The 15,174-nt window shown below is 38.9% G+C and overlaps 1 protein-coding gene across 1 annotated transcript in view; it reads right to left on the bottom strand.

Moving 5' to 3' along the window:
- Nucleotides 1-15,174, bottom strand: part of ST6GAL2 (ST6 beta-galactoside alpha-2,6-sialyltransferase 2) — a 174,740-nt gene that overhangs the window by 105,375 nt on the left and 54,191 nt on the right. Inside the window, exon 4 of the mRNA XM_042039615.1 lies at nucleotides 6,702-6,767. The gene's annotated coding sequence lies outside the window, so the exon portion shown is untranslated. The remainder of the gene's footprint in view (nucleotides 1-6,701; nucleotides 6,768-15,174) is intronic.

The following is a 15,174-nucleotide window of genomic DNA, read 5'->3' as shown; positions in this document are numbered from 1 at the left end:
TGTAAAGGAAGGGCCTGGCCCAAGGTGTGTTGCTGTGACAAGCAACAAAGGTGAAAATGAGTGATTATTTTAACAGCTTCTCCCAATACAATCTGCATCTACCTCTGCCTTTCTACTTGCATTTCATGCGAGAAATACTTCAATGCTGTGCCTGTGAGTGAAAGGCTTGTTTCAGAAAGTACATCTAGTCACTGCTGCCAGCAGAAATAATAAAGGTGACAGGCTTTCCCATATGAAGACACACTCCTGTCATGTTTTTATAATCATTGCTCTATTTTAAAAGGAAAAATCCTCCTCCTCCCACTCAGCATGTCTGCAGGACCAGATGCTTGTATTAAAAGCTGCATTACTCATTTAGGCTTTTTCCTCATCTCTTCTAACACAAAACCTACAGAACTCTGAATTTAGAAAAACAAAATGCTGTAGTAAATTAAAAAATACCTTTTATTCTTCTCATTAAAATCCACATTGGACCCCTGCATTCACAGTCCATTCAGAGCCCAGGAAGAGTGAGACTCCTGCATGGGGCCACACAGCCATGGGGAAGCAGCTTCTTAGGCTGAATAGAGGAGTCGGTTCCTGATGGGCCCTTAATGTCACTGTGCCTAATCTTTCCATGGTGGTTTTCCTGTCCAGATACACATGGGAGAGGTAACCCTAGGAAGAAGTACTACAATCCTGCCCTTGCCCTACATGCTCTTTGCTGATCATCAGAGGCAATCTCTGCTCTTTTTTCTCTCCTGATTCTTCTAGTGTAGACTCAAAGCTGGCGGTATTGGTGGAGGCATTGCCATCGCTTCAGGGATCTTAGGTCTGGCTCTGCACAGGTGGAGGCAGAATTCCTTGCCATGACTTTTATTACTATTATTGTTATGAAACACAGATTATTTAGTTTATTTTTCTGGCAGAGCTCTGCCAAGGCAGCACAGGTCTGCCATCCAGCTCCTAATTTCTGTGGTCAACAGATGCCCTTGCTGCATGTCCTAGTACTTGCTAATCTTTCAGTCATTACTTCTTTATTTACTTGTTTTTAGCCCCAGGGTGGAGGTATGTAAGAATAATCAGATATTCTCTTGTGATGGAAGCTGTTCCTGCAGGAAGGTGAACTTCTTTCTTAGAATGCTGGTCATTGAAAAATAGGCTGGAAGGGGGATTTGTAGTGAAGGCAAGGTGTTCCCCATCTCCATTTCATGAAGCTTTATCGGTGTGTATGAGAGAGGCTGGACCAGCCCCTTCCTCTGTGCTGGTGCAACTGAGAGTAGCAGGAGGTCAGCCCACATTTTCCTTGGCTGAAATGGGCTCTGCCACAGCATTAGCAAGGTGGAACAAGTTTTGAACTCCCTCCTGTCTCCTTCAGCATCACCCACTGCTCTCAGACTGCAGAGAAGCCAGGAAAAAGGCCAGAGCCATGGAGAGGCAGGGACAAAGGAGCAGGGCTTTCCTGCAAGTTTCTGTTCCTACCTCCCCATGGACTGAAATAATTCACAGGGAAATTCATGATTTTGTACATTTACATCTCCATGAAGTATTCTTCAGAAATCAGTTCTGATTAAAAAATACAAAGAACTACTTGTATTAAGTGCTAAAGAAATACTTTATTACTGCTGACATACAGATAATTGAAGCTATTTGAAATGTATAGCATATTTTAAATAAAAGCACCACTGGTTACATGAAATATCTCCTGTTCCCCACACAGCCTCCCCTGTACTTGAGATGACAATGTGGTGGTTTCGAAAGCATGTCTCTGTCTTTTCCTGTCCTGAGAATACCTGAAAACAGAAGTTTTTCCTCGTAAGGAACAGGGTCAGATTGCTTCTTGGCTGCCTACATTTCCTATTAACACATAAATAGGCCCAAGTCCAGACTGTTTATCTGCACTCAGAATCCTACATCTTGATCAGTTCCACTCTATTTTAAAATTATCAACATTTTTACTCTGTTTTGTGCAAAATTGTAAGATTTTACTTGGCTGACACCTACTAGAGTACAGTTCTATTTCTGATGTTCAGTCTGCTCTATGACATCACCTTCAAAGCAAATAGGAAAAAAAGGTTACTCCCTTGAGCAGGAGGTACAAGCAGTATGAAATAAATAAGACAAGTTAACCAGGTTTTGATTTGCCAAGCTATAAGGATAGAAAATCTCAGTGTCTGTCTGTCTGCCTGTCTATCCAGTCATCTCACTTTCAGTGTTTTGACACACTTGGACTTTACTTTGTTAAACCAAACACAGATCAGTGTTACAAAATTAAATATTAGGAAATGAATATAAGGAACTTAAATAAAGGGAATGCTACACAGATTGAGCTGAAAAAAAAAAAAAAAAGGCAGATGAAAAACGGTGAGGTTAAGTGCAAAAAAAGTATCAAAAATAATTTCAAAGGAGATGTTTTAAAATTGCCATGACAGCAGCCTTTCAGCTCTGGGCTGAAGAAACAGGGAAGTTACTAATGATGCTCCCGATACTTCTGCTTCTACAGTCTAGAGTTCTGGCTTCGACTTCAAAGGCAATGATGCTCACACCTTCTTTTTGCAGTATAAACTTCTATTCATGCTCAGTCTACAAAGCAACAGGTAGCTATGCTCTTTCAAGTGTACCAGAAGATATGCAAAGGAGAACTTCCCACTGAGATGAACTCAGCTCCAAGTCATCTGCCCAGGCCATGGAAGGCTCTTTTCTGGATCTCTGTGCAGCTGCTGTTACAAAGCTGATTGTTAGAGCTGTGGCTAGGAACACACTGATGTGCTCCCAGCAAGCTGTCAGTTTAGCTGGTGCAAATGGCTGAATCTCCCTGACATCAGTGGAGATTCAAACATTTATCCCAGCACAGGAGTTGAGCTAACAAATTCATTCCTCTCCAAGGACGGTGTGGGGTGTCTGGTCCAATCAAATCTGCACTAACCTTAAGCTCCCTCATTGCAGCAATTATAGAGGTGAAAATATCTTACCCAGCAACAGTAGCAGAGTAACGTAGGCATCAGCATCAGGCCTGAACTCGAAGTTGGCTCAGGGCTGCTGAGTCTGTGCCTGCCTTTGACTGCTCCATGACCCCAGGTGGCTTCTGTGAGAGCATTTGGCCACCAGGTAATGGTGCTGCATGCCTATTTTATACTTGAAAGACCATATTTATGCATTCAATGGAGATGAAGTAAGGAGTGAAATTTGTGAAAAACATCTTTTTTGCTGAACTTCTGTTATTCCATGAGTAAAATTACTGTAAAATTGCAGTATTTTTGGAAAATTGTCTCCCACTCAAAAACCTCTGAATATTTCTTTCTTTGCAGTTTTGTGTGAGATGTTTTCATGGAAACTTTTGAAGCAGATAGTCATTTCTGGCTGTATTTTTATTCCACTTGGGCAATTATTGATCACATGGTCTAGCTTACAGTTCTCTGATTCTCTTGCATTAAGAACGGCAGGTGAAACCATGCTGACTTTGTTTTCCATGAGGGTATGTTATATTGTGAATCCTTCTGCTAGATAACTAGGTGGTAATTAAATCACCCGTCTTTAATAGTTGAAGCAAAAGTGGGACATGACTGCTGTGATTCACAATTAACTGTATATTTCCTTTTCATTATCAATGCACACTATGCTAGGTGAGGATTTGATGTGTCACATCTATAACATGTATAGACCTTTCCTTGGTCTAGAGGCATCTGCATTTTCCCATCTGTGTCTGTGTGTGCTGCCCACTCCAATATTTTTACCACCCACCTTGCCTTGATCTGACAAGGCTGCCTTTCCCTGACACTGCTTTCAGTACCCTCTTCTTTGTGTGCCAAGTTCTTTGCACTTAGTACCAAGAGTAACTTTTCACTGAGCATGAGTGAGCACCTCTCATGACACAGAGGAGTAATTGCTGTACCAGGATTTGCTGCATTGTCGGGAAAGGAGAGAAATCCTTCATTTTCAGATGGTTATAGATATCAAAGGCTGCACAGACAGGTGCAGAGGAAGCAGATGTAACATCAGTTGCCTACCTTTCTGTGAAAATGTCCCAGAAATGCCAAAAACTGTAGGGTGTAGGCACACATTGCAAAGAAATCCTTGGATACATATGACTATGTATAACAAGCTGCTTGGGACTACGGTTCCTGTTGAGTTCAGAGGTTGGAAAGTGCCACTCCTTGCTAAACTGCTACCAGAGAAGATCTTTCAGGTCTCCATCAGGGGTTCCATGCAAAGCAAGAGGTATTTCAGATTGATCTTGTGTGGCAACATGGCTCTGTGAGCTGAGAGATGCAGGTATGAGCTGCTTCCCTGGGATGCTCCAGTATTTCACATCTCTGCTAGAAATAGTGATTCATTTTATGTTTTTTTATGACTCCAAGCGTATTGAAGACAAGCCACTGTGTACGCAAACTAAAACACACTGGAATGAACCTGGACCCTTTGGCACATTATTGGTGTGTGCTGAAAGTGTGAAGTTTGAAGACCATTTTCTCTTTTATTCAGATATAGTAAGTGTTGAATACAACCTCCATCAGCAGGGAACGAAAAAAGTCTACAACAGCGGAGCTAACAGCCCAGGACACTCATGTGGGAGTTAGGAAGCTCATATCCAAATCCGTGGTCTAAATCAGGCAGAGGAGGGATCCCACATATTCACTGATGGTTTAGACTATCAGGTTACTGTTGAGCACCTCCTGTTTCCAAACAGAACTGTTCCAGTTCCTTATGGTAATGCCAAGATACATGCACCCACGTAAGAACGAAACATGCACATACACGCAGATCTGATGGCTTTAAAGATGACTTAAAATGTGGAAGAAAAGCATTCAGCAACTGTCAATCACTCAGCGTCCTTCATCTGAACAGTAACATCAGATTTCATTAAAAGCAGGCTGTTGACTATGTAGAATGGAGGCTATAGGATCTTCCTTGGCCTAACTCAGAGCATGCCAGCAAGGAAGTGTTTGCTTGCAGTCAGAACACTGAATACACTGGCTGATGAAACTAAAAGGTGCTACATTTTCTCTTCATGCTCTTGGTCTTCAGACTCCAAATGCATGGTTTTCATACTAAAAAAATACTTTCACATCCAAATGATGTTGATTAATTTCCTATAATACTTAATATTGTATTACATGCTAGATTTTCTTGGAATAGATGTATATTTAATCTCCTTTCTTTTGCAGAGCTTGAATTTTTACTTTCCTCCCTTTTCATCCTTGCAAGAATATATTTTACTCTTTCTGACTTCTCCCCATCCTACTTCATAGATAAAAGGACCAATTTTTGGAGGTAGTGCACTGCCTAGAAAGTATTTTTTGTGTCAATAAATTACTTGTTCCTTCTCAAAGAACATTTCTATATCTCTTACTGACCTCTTGCTCCTGGTGTGCTTGAAACATTTATTGGTTCTCTCACCATTCCCCCACTCTATGATCTTTGGGATTTTCCACTTGATTTCTCATGTTCTTCATTTTATTCTTACCATCTTTGTAGTCTATGGCCAGACATTGCTGCTGTTATGGCCAATAGATGAGGTCACCAGCTGCATGTCTATATTTGGCAGAATTGATATATATGTCTCTATTTTTTCTATAATAATATCACTTTGAGACTGGAGCTCAAAACTGCTGCCATAATTTCACCTCCAGTCCTTGCCCTGAATAAGGCAGAGTCTGAATAGGCAAAGACTGGCACCATATGCACGAAATTTAAATTTGCTTTGCTTTGCTTTACTGGAGTGATTTTCAGTCTAAGCATGAAGGAAAATCAGATAAATATTTATCAAATTGATTCTTATCTGAAACAAAACATATGCTTATGTATTTGTCAACAGGAGCACAGTAATATAAATAGCATGATGGCACACACTAGTATGAGATCCAGCTCAGGAAATGTTTGATTTCAAATATTTATGGAAAAGTACTATTGGATCTTGGCAAATATGGCATATCTTAAATCCTAACCGTACAAATATTCACCCAAGGATGAGTCTTCAAGAGGAAGAAAATGCACATAACTACATCAGATATTCGAAATGAGAAGTCTGGCGTTTTCTTGCTTGGCCTGCAGTAAAGAGAAGCTAATAGTAATTTTGTAGAAGTGCTTCAAATCACAAAGTATTTCTGTTGATAATGATTTCAGTAGTATTATATTTGTTATAAGCAATTCATTAACACTGCCTTTTCCCATCTTATCATAAACTTTCTGACAATGAAATAGCTGAATGTTGCTCTTGAAAAAGGAATAAAAGAAGAGAATTGATCAAAGGTTATCACAATGTTAAAACTAAAAAGATACAAAAAGCTCTGGTTTAATACCAGGAAATGACATATGTTTTGCTTGTTTTACTCTCTGGAGTGCTTCAAGAGAATTAGCAGCCAAACATTGCCAAAGCCAACAAGACCAGCAAGAACAATGTCCATATTTAGGGGACTTTGTGGAAAATACAGGAAGGTTTGAAAATCCTGATAAAACTGACCCGGAGGCCAGCACCCACTCCTTGGTTTTTCTGCCAGGATCCTGGGAGACTCCACTCATTCCAGTGATATTTTTCAAGTCTGAAGGAGACAACAAAGACAAGTTCACCCCTCTAACAGACAGCCCTGTGTGTGCTGCTGCTGTAGTCTGGCAGAACACTTTCACCAGCAGGTTTTCCACACTGAAAAATCCCACAGTGTTTTCTATTCACTACACTGTGGTCTCAGTAAGAGAACAGCAGGGTTACACAGCCACCCACTTACCCTGCTCCTCTGTGTCCTGGGAAGCCAAGATGCCCTCCACCATTTGAAAGGTGACTGGAAACTGACCTAGAAGAAAATGATAAAAAATGCAGTTTAACCACTGCACAAAATCATGCAAAAAATATAAAAAGTACTACTTGTCTGGCTATAATTTTAATGAAATACAAGATGGTGAGTTTGTACAGCTATTTTCATGTACTGGAAAATGGTTTTCATTGTTTTCAGGAGTTGGTGGTTCAAAAGGGGAAAATGCTAATATTCATGAATTGTTACAGAGAAAAAATATTCTGGGGGATTTTGATTGAGTGATATGCTGGAAACCAGAGGCGTAATGAAGAATGTTCGTAAACAATAATGCACTAGGATAATAAATTGCATAAAGAAACTAATGGGTTTTAAACTCTGAGAAGGCACATGAAGGGTCATAGCTATGTGCAGTTTAGAGAGTTTAGGGTTTACGGAGAAGGGTATGAATAACAATTTGAAAACACTGTTTATCTTATAATCATCTCAAAAAAAAAAACCCACAAAATAACTGCCTGTCTAGTTTAATCTAGCCTTTTTTCTAGAACATCTGAGCAAGTCTGTCACTATAGGTAGTGAGTATTCACTGTGGTTTTCATGTACAACTGAATGTTCAAAGACCTGAAGCAAGAAGTTATCGGTTCCATTTTACAGCAAGGGGGAATAAGAGAAAGAAATCGAGTTTGTACAATAGAAAGAGGAATGGATAACTAAAAGGATTTTTACCCTGTTTTTCTAAGGAAACTAGACTTATCCTACTATGCTTCCTGTGCTCTTTGGTGTCTGTGAGCCGGACATATAACTTTAGAATGTGTTGATTAATTTCAACTTAATGGGCAGAAAGGTAGAATTATCAAATGTATTGAGTTTCTACTATTGCCAGAGATAGAGCATTTGAACTCCCTGTGAGTTATCCCACCACTACTAGACACCAGGAATGCATACCCAATAGGGAGAGTATGGATGAAAGTTAGAGGCAACCATTCAGTGCAAACAAGTTCTTTTGTTCTCAGCGCTTCTGGGAAGTGTGACAATTCTTTTGTTAACTTGAAGCGAAAAGATGGCTCTGTCTCAAAGTGGAATCCAAAATGGATACAAGCTCACTGGTTAGCAAGAAAACCACAGAGACGGTTCAAGGCTTATAATTTCCATTTGCACTAATTGGGTTGGTCTTTTAGGACAATCAGTTTTGTTTCCCGGAAATTCTGGGGATAAGCGGATGATGGAGAAATAGAGAAAGTGGACTGGTCTATATTCAGGCTGAAAGAGGAAGGTGAAAAACAGGATCATGGAAATAGTGGGAACAGCATGAAAGTGTGACGTATGGCTATTTCACAGAGACACACCTGAAGGGATTAAAACAAAGATGATCATACCTAAAGGAGCACCAGTCAGCAGTGGTGGACAACAGTGAAATTTAGGAACTCTGCCACACTATATTAAAAAGTTTTTATGCCTACTCTATGTTTCCTTATGAAGAAAGTACTAAAACTGATGCTGAGATGCAGCAGCAAAGACCTTTAAAAGTGACAAGTTTTAAATGCAAAATAGCACATCACTTGGGGTTGTCCTAGTAGCTATCAGAAAGGGACCTTCCTGGGCAAATATCCTGTGTCTTTCCTCCTCCACACTGATGGGAATTATGTTTTGACAGGTTCAGAATTCAGAGGAACAAGATGAGGAGTACCTGACCAGATGACAGCCACCATCCAAATGGAGCAGCATGAAAGGAAAGTTACATGGTGCCCATTAGAAGAGGAGAAATAGCTCTAGTGCTGCCACAAAAAGACCTCCCAACGACAGCTCAGTTGATAGGTGCCACTTCTCAACAGCAGGTCACCGAACTTTCAAAATTTGTCCCAGACAGAGGGTAAGAAGAAGAAATCCAGCGTGGAGGCTGGTCTACCTGGGGTACACATAGGACTTACAGACAGCAGTACTTCTCTGAAGGATAAGGTTAAATTTTCTACGACAATTGTAAGAGGAGCAAATAACAACACAGCTGAACTATAAAACTTATCAAAGTCACTATCAAAAAAGGGGAAATGACTGATCTGTTTTTGTAAATCAAAGTTGAGCTTCATTGCTTTTTTACCCTCAAGAGATCATTAGTTGCTATGGAGAGCTTCTACACAAATATGAGGTTGTACATAGAAGTGAGCACCTATCTTACAAAAAAGTCTGTGAAAACACAAACATACATTTCACAGGAGATCAGAAAGAATTGTTAATTTAGGTGAATAATGACTGCTATGTATATGTAGTGCAGCTTTAAGAAAAATAAAGGGTATGATTTATTAAAATGTGACAGTTGCAGATAATAGATTTGATTTGCAAGGTAAGGCTGCCATTGATATAACTTTTTGTCATTTATCACAACTGCAATAAAACAATGTATAACGCAAACAGTGTTTTAAAAAATAAATGCATCAGCTTTAGTAAAAGTATTAATTACTATTTTGTGCCTGACACCAGAACAATCTGATTATCCATTTTTTCAAGACTCAAAGACATGTTTTTAATAAATCATCAAAAAGCACACTCTTAGTTTAGAGAAATAACCCTCTAAGCAGGGAATTATCCGGGGTGTTTCTTCATTTTCCATTACCACGGTACCCTTTCTGATTTCCATCTTGATTAACTGGAGCTGAGATTATTGCTATCATGAAGTCTTTTCAGCTCTTCCTGGAAGGCAAGTGTGTGGAATATTGTATTTCCATCACCTTATGGTAAAAACTGTGTATAATTTGGGTCTGGAACCTCAACAGAACAATTACATTTGTAAGCAAAGAATCGCGTAAGGTTTTACAGATAAATCGAATAATGACTGGATGAGAGCTCTTTCTGGAATGTTAATCATTTTCGTAGTCACTAATATGATAAATTGATGAAGGGTAAAGGTTGCACACATAACTAACATTACTTACTTATGAGTTAGGAACAGTTTAGTTCAAAAAGCTCAGAATACCTCTTTTTAACCAGTAGAATATAGCAATCCCCTTGATTTTCTAAAGGTCATCTGTAGATAGCACAGACAGAAATGAAGAGACAAGATCGCACAGATGGCGTATAGTTCAGATATAGTTCTCCCTTCAAAATCAAATAACCAAAATATTTCTTGCCCCTTAATTTGTTTCCAGATACAACCTGAACAACTCTGCAAAGAATATATTTCTCCATCAGTCAGTCTGCTTGGTGATATTGTAACCAAAACATTGCCTAAACTGGAACTGTGTGAGACTGACATTTTTCATGGTGGGTGTATTCTGCCTATTTTCAAATACTCCTTTGCATATTCTCAGTTTTGCTTTGGAGTTCAAATTCATTAAATATGATTTCCTGAGCATGGCCTAAACCCATAATGAATTTTGGTGAGATGATCCTGTGTTTTCTATGCATTTGCTCACACAAGCAGCTGCTGCTGAATCACAGCTTCCCTGTTTACATTACCAAGCAGCCTTTTGTGTGCGCATTCTCTCAGGGTCTCACCTACTTCACATGGTGAAGCAATTGATAACTGAGGATAATGGTGATGATGGGTGACTGTAAGAATAACTGCACCTGTTGGACAGAAGGTCTTTTTAGCCTGATGTTTCAATAGTGGCCAGGAGTGGATGCTTAGAAAGAACATAGAAGTATAAGCAGATCCTTCTCCAAGCACTGGGACCCTGAGCTGATGACATTTACAGAGAACACAAAGTATTTTTAATTAGTCCAGACTGGAAACAGAATTGGAGCATTTTAGAAGGACCTTGGGAAAGGGGGAGATGAGGGAATGTCATGACATATGACACGCTACTGTTCTCAAATGTCAGGTAAGGGGCACTGAAGGTGACCACTTGACACCTGAGCCACTGGGACTGGCTGCTGGGTTATACATTAGGTATAATTACAAGAGTAAGACACATGGACATCAATATGGAAAATCTCAAAAGGTTTATCCTATCAAAAAGGAATGCCAAATGGCAGGATGTGATAACATGATAACAAAGCCAAGAATGCAGGGAGGTTTATTTCATTTAAGTGAATTATAAGAGTCAGATCTGGTGAATATAATTAATAAAGTCACCTGACTTGTAAGTTTATTGAGATTTCTGAATCTATCCATTCATCATATTTCTATGTTTGTTTCAAGTATTTTGCATAGCAGTAGCACAAACTTTGAACTTATTCTGTAATGAAATCCACTGAAGTTACAATGGGCCAATGTGCTCAATGGGATCCTGGCGGCCCAACAGTTATGGAGATGGTAGTACTCAGAAAAAATGTAGTGAAGTTCTATAGCACTCTAAAATAGTTCAAATCCCATATATTTTCAAAACTAAAAGATAAAAGGTGACTAATGAAATTAATTTTAAATTAAGTGAGATTTTTTCCTATACACGTGTCAAAATAATGTAATGGTCTCAGTACTGTCAAATATTACTGTAAAATAAATATATAAAGTGACACTGAATGACCTGAATTGTTGTCCTCTTCTTCATGACAGCTTTCTCCAAATCTAATTTGCACTTGGATTGTACTTTGCACCACAAGAGCAGTTGCAGTGGTATTCCAAAAGTTATTTTCAACGAACTCCTGTAATTTCCTAATAAACACTCATATTTGTGGTAATAACAATAGAACTGCTAATTATTTATTTGAAACTTTATTTTTTGTATGTTCCCTCTTTCTAGGTGTGGGGGGATGCAGAGGAGGCATTTTGAGCTGCAGTATTGATACAGCAGGCAAAATACATCACATACTGAAATCTTAGAATCAAACATCATGAGGATTGCATAGTCAGGCTGCTCTGCACCCTGATCTGATCCTTCTCAGATCTGTCTACACAGCTGCTAAACTTTTGCCAATCCAATACATATCAATGATGGAAAATGGTTATTTAGGTAGCACTGAAAGCACTTCCAGTTACTTGAGTAGCGTTATCCATCATTGTGACAGCTTGCTTGAAACTTCTGACATTTACATGATTATCCTTGGAGGAGGGACTTTGTTGCTGTTTTTAGAAATATTTTCTCTGTCTCTAGCACCTTATTAACCTGTTTAGAGATTCTTGTCCTTCTACTCTTGCTGCAAAACAGAATTCACAAATGCTGTGGTGCCTCACACAGGAGTTGATTAGGGATTCTCTTTGAGTTTGCCCAACCTAAAATACTTACTATAACTAAAAAGGAGGATAAAAATAGATTTTGAGTCCTCAAAATGAATTAAAAAGAATATGAATACCTACTGGGGTGACCAGGGACTTGGTTAGCAACAGAAAGTATGTGTGTACCAGCACAATAGACATTGTTTTTTTCTAGAATAGGCATAGGTACAGTCATATAGAAGTTGCCTTACACCAGAGAAAATACTTCCATGTGGAAAAATCAGAAAAATAAAAAGGAAAAGAAAAATAAACTAGTAAACAATAGCCTTAATGCTAATGCAACAGTGTTTTTACAAAATGGTTTATTATTCAAGACCCTTCCACTTCTACCGTGTGTGTTCACTGCAGTCATTCACATCCTTTATTCCCTCTGCCTGGCATAGGGTTCTTCTGCCATGATTTCAGGTCTGCTTACCTCTAATTTATTTAGCTCAAGAGCTAAAAATAAAGATTTTTTCCTTTTCCTGCTCACTTCTGAAACTGACTAGCTCAGAAAAAAAAAGTAAAGCATGTTGTTAGATTCCCTTACCACAGATTCAAGTATTCAAGATGCAAAATCTTTTTAATTCAGACTGTGCCATCAAGGCCTTGGGGCAATCAGGAATTAAACATGGAGCTGCAGGCTCCCTGACATGTTTTCCCTGAGTGTACTATAGATTTCACCCTTTGGTACCTTGTCTCCAGCATTACTGCTTGTGCTTCTGTTCAGGCTCCTTTCTGTGACCAGCAGCAGACAATGTGAGCTCTGCTCTATTCAACATCCCATGTGGATTTTGTGCCACATTGCTGACCTTTTATGATACCATATTGTGACAATCTTTTTTCTAGTAAAAAATGCTATCAAAAGAAACTATTTCATCTCCATAATCCCAATGCCTTTTGTATTATTGATGGTGTTCAGGCTATTTCTTGTTAGCCTCAGTCTAAGATAATTCTTTCAAGCCGCTGTGAAGTTGGGTCATTTCACATTTCTTTCTCAAACTTGTCAAATTTTGTAACAGTAATAGGTAGCACTTGAAACACATTTACTTCAAACCCTTCTTCCCGCAGCTTCTTCCTTTCAGTGTTTATCAGCACTCTTAAAAGCATGTCTGATATAAAAAGCTCTTTACTGGGACAGTATTTCAGTTTAATGAGGATTTTTGCAATTTTATGATCATTTTCTGAAGTCTAGGTAGTGCTTCTTTGCACAGTGACTTCTGTAATAGGGCTTCTGAAGTTTTATGGGCTGCATCTGCTCTGACCTATTTCTCTTTCTAAACATATTTATGCAACTTCTCACAAACAAAAACATTTGCTGGTGTATATTTTCCAAGCTGAGAATTTAATTTTTGTGTTATAGCTAGAGTTTCAGAAGAATACACAGCCACTCAGAAGGGCAGGACATGTTTGCTACAGGATGGATTCGAATTTTTTTGACTCAGTAAGTGGGAAGGGGCAGCTGCTACTGCCTCCAACACGTTGTTTAACCTCCTGGCTAATTGCTAAAGACTTCCCCCACTCCCTACTTGCCCAGTATCCCTGTGGCGGAGTCTGGCCTTTTCAAGGTTTCAGTTTTTCAAGGTGGGAGTGTCTTGCTTAGTTTGACTCAGTATTGAGCTGCTGCACTTTGTAATTGTAAAAAAGGAAACTGTCATAGCTCTAATAAAAGTCTTTATTCTCAAGCCTCCATAATCATTCTTGTAGTCTGTCCATCAGCTGCCCAGCTGCCTGGACCCAAAAGCTCTTTTACTAGTGCACCCTTTAACCAGTTTACAAGCCATGTCTCTATGTGCACCAACGTTCTAGCCCATGGTGTCTGTAACAAACAAGTGATATTTAGAAGATGATACTATAGCCAACACCAATTAGTTCATGAGGGAAATGAAAAAGCCAATGTTAATATATATTAAGTGTCACCTTCATACTTCACATATTTCACATGACAGGGCTTTAATTGGCTGGAACTGTAACTCCTGCAGTGCCACAAACAGCTAGATGTTGTGTATGATTTGGGGCAGAGTGGTCAATCAGAGAGCAGAAAACATAGTTTATTTGCAGAATGCACTGATTTTCAACTGAGAGATGACACCAAGAAATGAGTGATATTTCAAATGTCAGTAGTAAGCTGGTTTGGGTGCTTCTCTGTAGACATCTTTAAAGACTACATAACACAACTTCAGAGCATGGATCTGGGGAGATACCTACCTCTTCATGAGGTAAATTGATTTGCTTATCAAATTGTATCAAACCCTACTTTTAACATCTCTTACTTTTCTCTGCTTAATTAACTTGAACCAGAAATTTATTTTCCTTCTGCACAAAAATTGCAAAATGCTTGTGCTGTATCAGATTAGAAATTATTATTAGAAATAAACATTTTAAATCAAATAATTGTTAAAAAGAGGTTTGCAGGTGGCCTAATATGGATGATGGGAAGTCAAGCTAGCAACCTTAGTCATAAGAACAAAATTATTCCTTCCTCCCTCAGTTCAACGACAGCAAAAATCAAGATTTCAGTAGAAGACGACTTGTAGTTCACACAATATTAGGCACATTCTGAGTAAATTTAATTTGCATGGCTACTTTATGTTTGCACAAACCAGTGTGAAACCTGTCCATCATATAAATAATCAAAGGAAATGTAGGTATGTTCAGAGCAATTTTGGCTTTGAAGTTCCTTGCCGCAGCAAAGTCTCTGTGAGTCAGCCAGATGTTCCAGAATGAATTATTCAGAAAAGGATTTTCAAGTTAATTCTGTGAAATTAGTTCCTCATATTTTGTATGAAACAAAAAGGTGTTGAGCTTGTGAAGGCAAAAAGAAACCATCCAAACTTTCTATTCTTGGTACACATAGGAAATTAAGTCTGCTTCTTCAATTCAAAACTAACAGATGGGTAGGAAAATATTATGAGTTATTAATATGCCTCCAGCATGCTAAAAGCCACAGAAAAATTTTCAAATGTTACTGGTCCCAGAGAAATGTAAAAGAATCCCTGTGACTGGAAAGCCCAGTAAAAAGTAACTTAGTCCTTCAAGAACACCATAGAATCATAGAATTGTTTAGGTTGGAAAAGATCTTCAAGACCATTGAACCCAGCCCTTAACTCAGCACTGCTGAGTCCAGCATTACACCATGTCCCCAGGTGCCACATCTACGTCTTTTAAATACCTCCAGGGGTGGTGAATGCACCACTTCACTGGGCAGCCTGTTCCAGTGATTGACAATCCTCTCAGTGAATAATTTTTTCCTAATGCCCAATCTAAACCTCCTCTGATGTAACTTGAGGCCATTTCGTCTTGTCTTAATGCTTGGCGTTT

Source organism: Corvus kubaryi, unplaced genomic scaffold, assembly GCF_017639235.1.
Source record: "Corvus kubaryi isolate FWS band 111438036 unplaced genomic scaffold, C.kubaryi_AGA036_p1.0 133, whole genome shotgun sequence".
NCBI lineage: Eukaryota > Metazoa > Chordata > Aves > Passeriformes > Corvidae > Corvus > Corvus kubaryi.
Note: the sequence above shows the minus strand (reverse complement) of the source record. Positions and strands in the feature narration are given on the sequence as shown.